The sequence below is a fragment of the Heterocephalus glaber genome, unplaced genomic scaffold, assembly GCF_053883595.1.
Source record: "Heterocephalus glaber isolate CG9 unplaced genomic scaffold, H.glaber_assembly_v1.0 deba00001472, whole genome shotgun sequence".
In the NCBI taxonomy this organism is placed as follows: Eukaryota; Metazoa; Chordata; class Mammalia; order Rodentia; family Bathyergidae; genus Heterocephalus; species Heterocephalus glaber.
The window spans coordinates 99155519-99165071 of record NW_028258315.1 but is presented as its reverse complement, the minus strand read 5'-3'; the positions used below and the strand labels follow the sequence as shown (position 1 = coordinate 99165071).

The 9553-nt window shown below is 44.0% G+C and overlaps 1 pseudogene; it reads left to right on the top strand.

Moving 5' to 3' along the window:
* Nucleotides 1-3952: 3952 nt before the first annotated feature.
* On the top strand, nt 3953-8731 carry LOC101710582 (zinc finger CCCH domain-containing protein 15 pseudogene; annotated as a pseudogene).
* The last annotated feature ends 822 nt before the right edge of the window (nt 8732-9553 follow it).

The window sequence follows — 9553 nt, the reverse complement described above, 5'->3', positions numbered from 1 at the left end:
TTATTTAATTCCCTCACATTTTGAATTCCCTCAAATGCTTCCTGTTGTTGATTTTTAATTTCTTCCTTTGTGATCACTGAACATATTTAGTGTCATTTAAATCTTCTTTGATTCATTGTAAACTCTTTCATTGCCTAGACGTGGTCTCCTGGAAAATGGCTCATGTGTACTTGAGAAAAATTTGTATTTTATTATTTTTGGTGAAATATTTTAAAGATTTCTTTTAGATCTAGTTGATTTACAGGGTTTGTCAGTCTTTATTTCTGTGTTCATCTGTCTGATCTATACATTATTAGAATATTAAAGTAAAATATTCAAGTCTCACACTATTATTGTTGAATTATCTATTTCTACCTTCAATTCTGTGTCACTTTTGCTTTTTGCATCTTGGGACTCTGTTTTTAGACATATGTTTATCTTCTTATATGACTGGCCCTTTTGTCATTATAAAAATGTAGCTATTGATCTCTAGTAATACTTTTTGTTTTCAGGTCTATTTGTCTAATATTAATATAATTTTCCTGATATTTAATAATTTTCACGATATAATTTCTCTGATATATCTTTTTCTATCCTTTTACTTTGTATCTATTCTGTCTTTAAATTTAAAGTATTTCTGACAGAAGTATATAGTCAGATTTTGTTTTTTATCCAGTCTGACAATCTCTACCTTTTGACTGGATTGTTTAATGCATTCATATTTAATATTATTATATAATTGGGTTTATACCTGCCAGTTTACTTTTTATTCTCTGTATGTCTTGTATCTTTTATTCTCTTTCTCCTTTCAAATTGAGTATTGCCTAGTAAACCATTTGAACCCATTATGATCTTTTCATTCTTTATTTTAACTTATTTTCTTAGTAATTGCTTTTTGTACCATATACATCTTAAATGATAAAATGTACTTTAGGTTTATAAAAATTTAATTCCAGTGAGCTATCCCATCTTCCCTCTTTTGTGCCATTGTTTTTATATGTTTTTATATTTATGACAAACCTGAAAATACTTTCTTATAATTATTGCTTTATATAATTTTATGTCTGTTAAAAAGGCTGAGAGAAGAAAAGAGAGCAAATCTATATTTATAGAGCCTGTTTTATTAACCTTCCTGTTAGCCATTTCTGGTTCATTCCCCTTGTTCCTGTGGGTTCAAGTTCCATCCAGTATCATTTCCTTTCTCTGATACAACTTTGGTGTGTTCCACCATCTTTTTGCTGTTATTGTCAGATATTACACACATCTACACATTAGGCCAACAGCAGCACAACTATGTACATATGTTTTTTGTATTCCTTTTTATAACAGTTAAGAGAAGAAAGAAGAATAAATAAGTATTCATACTGTCTTTTACAGTTACACAATTCCTTGTGTACTTGCTCTTTCATGTGGATTTGGACTATCTGGGGTTATCTATCTTCAGGCTAAAGGACTTCCATTAGTATTTCCTGTAAGATGGGTTATTGATACCCTTTGGACACAGTTTACTACAAATTGTTACTGAATTCAGCAGAGCCATGCACTGGGCCAAAGCACATCAACTCTACTCACCACCGACAGATGGCATTAGAGATTGTGTCATGGCATCATGGATGCATGCATTTATGGTGACCGTGCTCGGAGCCAGTACTGTACACAGGAAATTTCAATAATTTTGGGCAATGTGCTACGGAAGCTTTCTGGAGGGGACCCAGGAAGGTCCAAGGAAGGGAAACTCTCAGGCATGGGCCAATACCTCAGAGCTGTCGAAGTGGCTTCTTTTGTTCAGATGACCCACAGAGCAGAGGAGAGAAGGCTTGCAGCTTTGGCTTTTTCCCAAGACAAAGAAAATATTCCCAATTATGCCGTGGAAGCTTAAAAATAGGTCATATTTGCTGTCTCAGTTATTTTGCAATGATCCTGTAATCTAAACCAGCTCTTTGGTCTCTATTTAATTTGGAAAAATAATTAAACCAAGACAGAACAAGAGCCCAATTAGGAAAGGCCTCCCATATAACAGATAATTACTGCTTCTCCAGAGCATGAACATCTCTGGATATACCTGGGTTGGGGGTGGCACCATAGGTCAGGCATTTGGCTGGGCATCAGCTGCTACTCCATGCCTCGGGAAAACACAGTGTGGGTTAGATGCTGTTGTCTTCTGTTTACAGAAGCAGAAGCTGGAGCCCTGAGGGTTAAAGTAACCAGTCTGGGTCGCAAAGGCAGCAGGTGAAGGAGTTGAAATGTGGGTCTTTGGATCCCAGACCTCAGGTGGCTGGAAGGTAAGTTAGGGTGGGATAAAGCACCTTTGCTCGTCTAGTTGGGGTAGGACCATCTTTCTTAACCAGCATCCCAGCCTTCCTATTCTGCACGCAGCAGCTGGTGCCCTGTGGTTTACTCCGGCTTGTGTGCAGACCGATGCTGTAATGAAAGTACGTTCACCTTGATGATGCATAGGTGTGGAACTTTTAGCATTATCGTTGCTTTCTATCCTTCTCACTGAGGCAAAAGAACCCATGGTGCCCCATCTGCCTTCTCAGCAGTAAAACTATATATTGGGTTTGTTTATGTGTACAGTTGTCTTGCAGGCCCTTATGCATTGAGCACTTTCCTGATTGTGTTGTAATAGAAACTAGTCAGGTACCTGGTTAAAAATGCCAACCTGGCTGTCAAGAGAGATTTTTATTACATCACAACCCTGTCACAAATTGGTATCATTTTGCCTAGTTAGACCTCTGTTTCTCCATCTGGAAAAGGAGAGGGCTGTGCCTGATACTCCTAGGTCCCAGGGCTGCATATTAGTCAGCATCCACTTGCCAGGACACAATGCCAACACCTACTGCTTAAAGGAGGGGAGGTTTAATGTGGCTCCTGGTTTCAGAGGTTTTCCATCCAGAGCTGGATGGCTTGGGGCAGGAACATCATGGCAGGAGGTTTTGGTGGAGAAAGTCCATGGTGTCCAGGAAGCAGAGTAGTAGAACAGCCCCAGAGGACCGGGCAAGGGTCTGTAGATGAAGTGCCCAGGCCACACCTCCATGACCACCCAGGCACATGCAGGAGTGCGGGCTACAAATCTACTAGGCGTTTCTTTCTTTTTTTTTTTTTGGTACCGGGGATCGAACTTGGGTCCTTGTGCTTTCGAGGCAAGCAGAGGAACCACTGAGCTAAGTCCCCGGCCTGCTGGGCATTTCTAATCCATGAAGTTGACACATCGACATTAATGGTCACAGGCTAAGACTTGATTCTGGCCTCATAAGTCTCTCAACAAGCACACAAGCATCTTGTGTTTTATAGAACACACACGCCCATGTGCTTACTTCTGTCACTATAATAAATACTCAAGATAAAGAACTTATAAAGAGAATAGGCTATCTTCACACAGTTTGAGAGGTTTTATCCATGATTCGCTGGCCTGTTACTCTTGGGCCTGTGGTGAGCCAACACGTCAGGAGCAGAGTTTGTGGTGGAGCAAAGCTGCTCACCTCATGGCCAGCAAAGGAGAAGAGGAAGAGGAGGAGACCCAGATCCCTCGCTGGCCTTTGAGGGCCTTGAGCAAGCTTAAGACCTCTGTGAGGCCCACACCCTGGAGGGTCCCCGCCTCCTAACAGTGCCACCGGCTGGCACTCAGACTCCAACACGTGGGTCCTGCTGGACTTTCCAGATCCCAGTGATAGCACTGCCCACCAAGCCCTCTCCTGCCCATCCTCATTGGAAGTTTCAACTTTTGTTTTGTTGCTTTCTTTTGGTTTGTTCTTTTTTGTTTCTGAAGTCAAGTATTTTCTCTTCCTTCACCTTTGGCACCGCTTTCCTCTGAAACACCAACGTAGTGATCACATTTCTTATCTTGTTTTGAGCCCTGCTATAGCTCTGTCCAACCATTCTTTGAACTCCTACCATGTGCACTGTTATAAGGGTTTCGCATGAAGCAAGGTAACCCTTGCACTGTGCCTCTAAGGAGGGTACCATTGCCACGATGAAGAACAGAGAAGGGGGGGTGCAGAAGCAACAGGGCACTTTAGCCTCTGACACCAGCACCTGTGCTACGGGCCACCAGGCTGCCTCCCATGACAGCGGAAGGTGTGGCGTCCTCAGTAACCCTCGCCTGGTGCAGGAGTCCTGGGGCTGAGGGCCTTCCCAAATTGTGAATGTGTTTCCAAGTAGGGGAGGAATGGAATAACTATTTGATAACCATAATGTCTAACCTAGGGTTTTGGATACAAGCGTTAAAATTGATTTGAGTCCATACAGGAAGTTGTCAGTAGGCTGTAACTATACCATCCATGAAGGCAGGGGTGTGGGTACAGAAGGGCAAAGGTGGGTTCCCCTGGGGAAGGTAAGAGAGGTAGGATTCGCCCCTTTCAGGCGGAGGACCTGTGAATCCAGACCAGGAGTTTAAACTTCTGGCAATCATGTCTCCTGTCACGATTATCCTCGATTAAATTACATACGCAATCTAAGCCTTCAGAATGGCTTCGAAGATGACCTCCATCTTGGAGTTTCCAGGCTTGCACTCACCGGGCCACTCCTTCAGCCACGAGGCTTGAGAGCTGCCTGGGCGGCCCAGCCTCCCACCCCGTGTGCTGTCTTTCATGGACAGTGCTGAGATGTTAGAGGAGACCTTCGTTCTTCTACCTGGCTTCTATTCTTCAGGTAGAAGGGACTTGAAGGAGAAAGGAACTTCCAAGCCATGACTCAGAAAATGCCTGGGAAGTAACATTAAGGAAGGCTGACTACAGCTTTGGAGGTCAGAACCAACCATAGCGTCAGGTCTTATGTTGGTGTTTGGCTGATGGGGAGCAACTTTGCAGGCAGAGCTCTCTGCTGAGACACACTATTTCTCTGCAGTTCACATATCTCGCGTAATAACTACACGGTTGGCTATTTAGTGTTCTTGTGTGAACTTGGCAGATACACAACCTGAATCAAACTGAGCACATGTGTTTATTGCCAAAACTAGCCCCTTGTTGCTGTTCCATTCTGTTCCTCTCAACCCTGCCCTTCCTTGGGAAGCCTCCACCCAAAGGGGATCCTCAGACCACGTGCTCTCGTCTGTTGTTCCCAGGCCAACTTAATGCTGCCCTTTGTGAAGGTAGCAAAATGGAGTCACTTGTTCAAGAACAGCAAGATCTAGAATGTACCCTCTATGTGTGGAAAATAGTAACTTAAAAACAGGTCCGACAGGAACATGTTTGAAAAGTGAAACTATTATTAGGATTTAAAATTTCTTTCAAAATTCTATATCCAATGATTTTTATGCAAATGATTTCTTTGTGCCAAATACAAATAACAATAGTCCTTTCTCAGAGCTTAATAAGGAGCTGTTGTAATGGCATTGGTTTGGTTTTGTGGACTCATTTAGAGAAACCTGTTTACAATAGCCCAACAGGCTTTGTGTTGTTGTTGTTTTAAGAATAGGAAGAATTTACTGAGAGAAAGGCGGCTTCTAAGAGAGGCGGAAGGAAGACCAGAAAGTGGATTGTCTCCCACCCCACTTCCCAAGGGGGTTTTGCTGAGCAAAGCCACGAGGTGAGGCAGGTTCAAGGTGGGACAAAACTACAGTCAGCTAATAAGATTACAAGTATCACTGCTCAGGTAAGAGTGATCCAATGGGAATCACGAGGTGGGCATGAAATTGGGCGGAACTGCAGTACGGAGTAACTAGTGATTAGAAAGAAGGAAACCCAGACGTTCCTTTAAACGAGGGGCCCAAGTGCTCCTGAGAAGCAGCTGCCTTGCACCATTCTCCCCACTCCATGGGTCCATCTGCTCCAGCTGTGGCCATCGCTCCGCTCCCACCTCCCGCAGGCCCGGGTGCACCAGGGCTCCTGCCAGGGGAGCAGGCGACAGTGGCTCAGTGGCTGGCATGAGAAGACCTTCCACCTAGGCCAGGTGTCCTTTAGACCAAGAAGTTGCGCCTTCCGTGTTCTGACTCGAAAGTTCCCACGCCAGCACACGTAGGGCCTGAGAAAGCCTGGGGTCACCCTAAGCTCTGCTCGCTGATCTCGCTCCTCAGCTGCTCTCCAGCAAGCTGAGTACAAGTGTGCTTCTGAGCAAGTGCGGCCTTAAGGCAAAGCTAGGTTGCACCTTCTAACAAGTCTGTTGTTCATCACTCCTCTTTTATTACTAGGTCTTAGAGATAAATTCCTCTCAGTTTACTAGGAAAATTCTTCTGCCATCATCCATTTCTGTACCAATAACTCAACTGTAACACACACATGGCTCTAAGCTTGGCCTTTGAGCACACAGAAGCCCTTGGTGGCAGGAGACTCCTCCTGGAGGGATGTTTGGCTTCTAAAGTGGCGGTTGATGCTTTCTTTCTCCTGGTATTTGTGTTCTGTGTCGTCCTCTCGGCTTCACAGTGGGATGGACTGTGGACTTGCTGCTTAGAAATGGAATTGGGCAGTGGAGGATGACACCTGTGCGCTGCACTGTAGACCAGCTGTCTTGGCCTGAGTCTTGCACTCTTCCCATCAATGTGCCGCATTGAGAGCTGCCGCCAGAGAAATCCACGTGGCATGAAACCAAGGCCTCCTCTTGCCAGTGCTCAGGGAGGATATGCACCCTGCTGACAGGGGCAGGAGTGACACTGGATGGGGATCCCTCTCAAGTGAACGTTCAGACGAGACCCCAACCCCGGGCAGACAGCTCAACGGAAGCCCAAGAAATGCTGAGGCTCGAGTTCCAGTTAAGCTGCTCCTGGCCTCCTCCTCCTAATGTGGTGCCAAATTCCCCCACAGGGTCCATCTGACCTTAAGTCTGGCCTGTGCCACCTCTCTCCTCAGTGCTCCCCAAGAAACAGGCTCAGGCTGGGGCCAGCAAAAAGGTGGAGCAGAAAAAGATTACTGGAGAAAATACTTTTGGTCTAAAGAATAAGAAAGGAGCAAAACAAGAGAAGTTTACCAAGGCTGTCACTCATCAAGTTAAATTTGGTCAACAAAATCCACACCAGGTAGCACAAAGTGGAGCTGAAAAGAAACTGAAGAAAGACCACGAGAAGAAAGAATTGCCAGAGCTAAATGAGCTCTTCAACCCTGTAATTGCTGCTCAAAAAGTAAGTAAAAGTAAGTAAAATCCATGGTACATGCCTTCTTCAAGCAAGAACAGTGTGCTAAGGGGGACAAGTTCAAGTCCTCTCATGGCCTGGCTTTGGAGAGAAAGCGTGAAAAACAAAGTGCTTACCTTGATGCAAGAGATGAAGAATTTGAAAGGGGTACAAGATAACTGGGATGAGAAAAGCTCGAAGTACTGCAGAGAAGCACCGTGCAGCAGAAAAGAAAAACCAAAACTCAAATAGTCTGCAAGTGTTTCCTTGAAGCTACTGAAAATAACACGCATGGCTGGTTTTGAGTTTTGAGTATCACCCTCCAGAGGAGGTGATAATTGTGTATATCCTCATGTACGTCCTTCTGATTTGTGTTGAAAAAAGATAGAAAGAAGGAAGAGAAAGATGCAATTTCATTAGAAGATCTCATTGAAAGATAGCGTTCTGCCCTAGGTCAAAATGTCACCAAAATCACTCTAGATCTTTTCTCGCATGGAAGAAAAGGAAAAGACAAGAAAAGATTGATAAACTTGAACAAAGTGTGGGAAGAAGGAAAGCTGACTTCAAACCATGGAAGGCGCTGGTGACCAGTGGAGGGGGATGTTGGAATTCTGTCCTGTCTGGTCGATGATGACGACCAGGAAGCAGATGCTGTGCTGCCCTCAGGTTGGTTCTGTGAGCGTAAATGGCATAGATTTGAGCCTGTACCTCCCAAGAGGCGTAGATAAAACAGGCATTACTCTAGCCAGTCTCAAAAGAGTCAGCACATGTGCTTCTAAAGGTGAAAACAAACTGAGAGAAGCTTCCGGAGGTTAGCCCGAGAATGGGGAATGAAGCGACTTGGAAGAGGACAAGGAAGTGGCTGGACAAGGAAATGGAGCCATCGGGCTGTTCCTGTTGATGAAAACCTTTTTACCGGGGAAGATCTGGATGGGTTAGAAGAAGAATTAAATACATTTGATTTAGAAGAATGACACCAAGCAAGTCAAGGGAAAGATTAAGTCCGCTCAGCATGAGTCGAAATTGACTACATTCGTTTTGTCCACCTAGAATCAACAGAATGTTCGTTTCCCATGCTGGCTCTGGAAGGCTTACTCTCCTCAAAACAGGAACATTCTTCCACGTCTTCGCTTCTGGCTTTGGCTACATCTCCTGGTAAGTTCATAGTAGTTCATGATAAGTTGAAAATATAAAGATCATTGCAGAAGATGATTGTTGTGACTGTCCACTGAAGCAGCCAGTGTAAAGGCGTTTCCGGCCTTTGGTTTTCGCTGGGTATGTGCTAACATCAACAATACAAATTTACATTTAAAATACCCTTCATTTGATGTGGTTTTCAATGAGGGATTTCCTTTCCTTTGTATTTATATGTTTAGAGACTGTCTAGAACATGCACACTGTACTTTATTAAGGAAACTGCACAGACAGATTCAGTATTGTGTATCTTTGGACAATTCAGTGGACATTTGAATGGACTGTGAACCCAACAGGATCAGCTACAGTGCCCTGTGTCTTCCCTATTATTTTTTGCCAATAAAGTCGGTAATAAAGACCGTCATGCATTAAAAAAAAAGCTGCTCCTGGGTATCTGACTCAAAGAAATGGTGACACAATCAATGCTGTGAACCACAAAGTTTTGCACCCTAAAGAAGTATTTGCATCCTAAAGTAATAAAATTATTGAGTCAAGGCCGGGGATGTAGCTCAGTGGTTTCACCAACTGCCTTGAAAGCACAAGGTCCCGAGTTCGATCCCTGGTACCGAAAAAAAAATTAATGAGTCAAATTCCAATCTTTGTCCTGAACCCTCAATTTTATGCTTTTTCATGAATTTTGCATATTTTCTACATTGGCATGTAGCATTTGTATGAAGGATTATAATTTTTAACATGTTTCTGGCTAAAATTGTATCCATCCCTTTGACTTTATCCAGGGCTCCCATTTTCCAATATAACATATTGAATTATGCGGCACTTCTTCTGCAAGTAAAAGAAACCAAGCTCAAATTAGATTAAGGAAAAAGAGGTCTTATTAATTCATGTGTGTGGAAAGCTGACATAGGGTGACCAGAGACAAGAGTTCGAATACTGGCATCATGACTCAGTCACTCCCCTGGTCACTGCTTTCCACCTCTGTCTCTGAATTCTGCTTTCTTGTCCTGTCCATCCCAAGCCCCACTGTCTTCCTCCCTCTTCTCTAGAATGCTGGGTGAGCGTCCTCAGGTCCTCTCACTGGCTCTGCTACGTAGTGGGTTTCCTCATGTCCATTGGTCATGTCTGCCCCTGAGGCTCTAGGCTGCCTGGTGGACAACCCCAGAAGAGTCAGATGGAGTTGGCGAGGGGAAGAGTCTCTGAAGGGGGAAAGGTCCCAGGCGGTTAAAAAGCACCATAGGTCCCCTAAATAAATTATTATTTATTCCTTAAATGGTAGTAACTGCTACACAAAGTCCTCTATCTCTTAATGGCACAAAACAGCAGTGATCATTTATTGTCTCTCATGGCCCCCTGGGCTGAATGGGCTGAGCAGATGGTTAA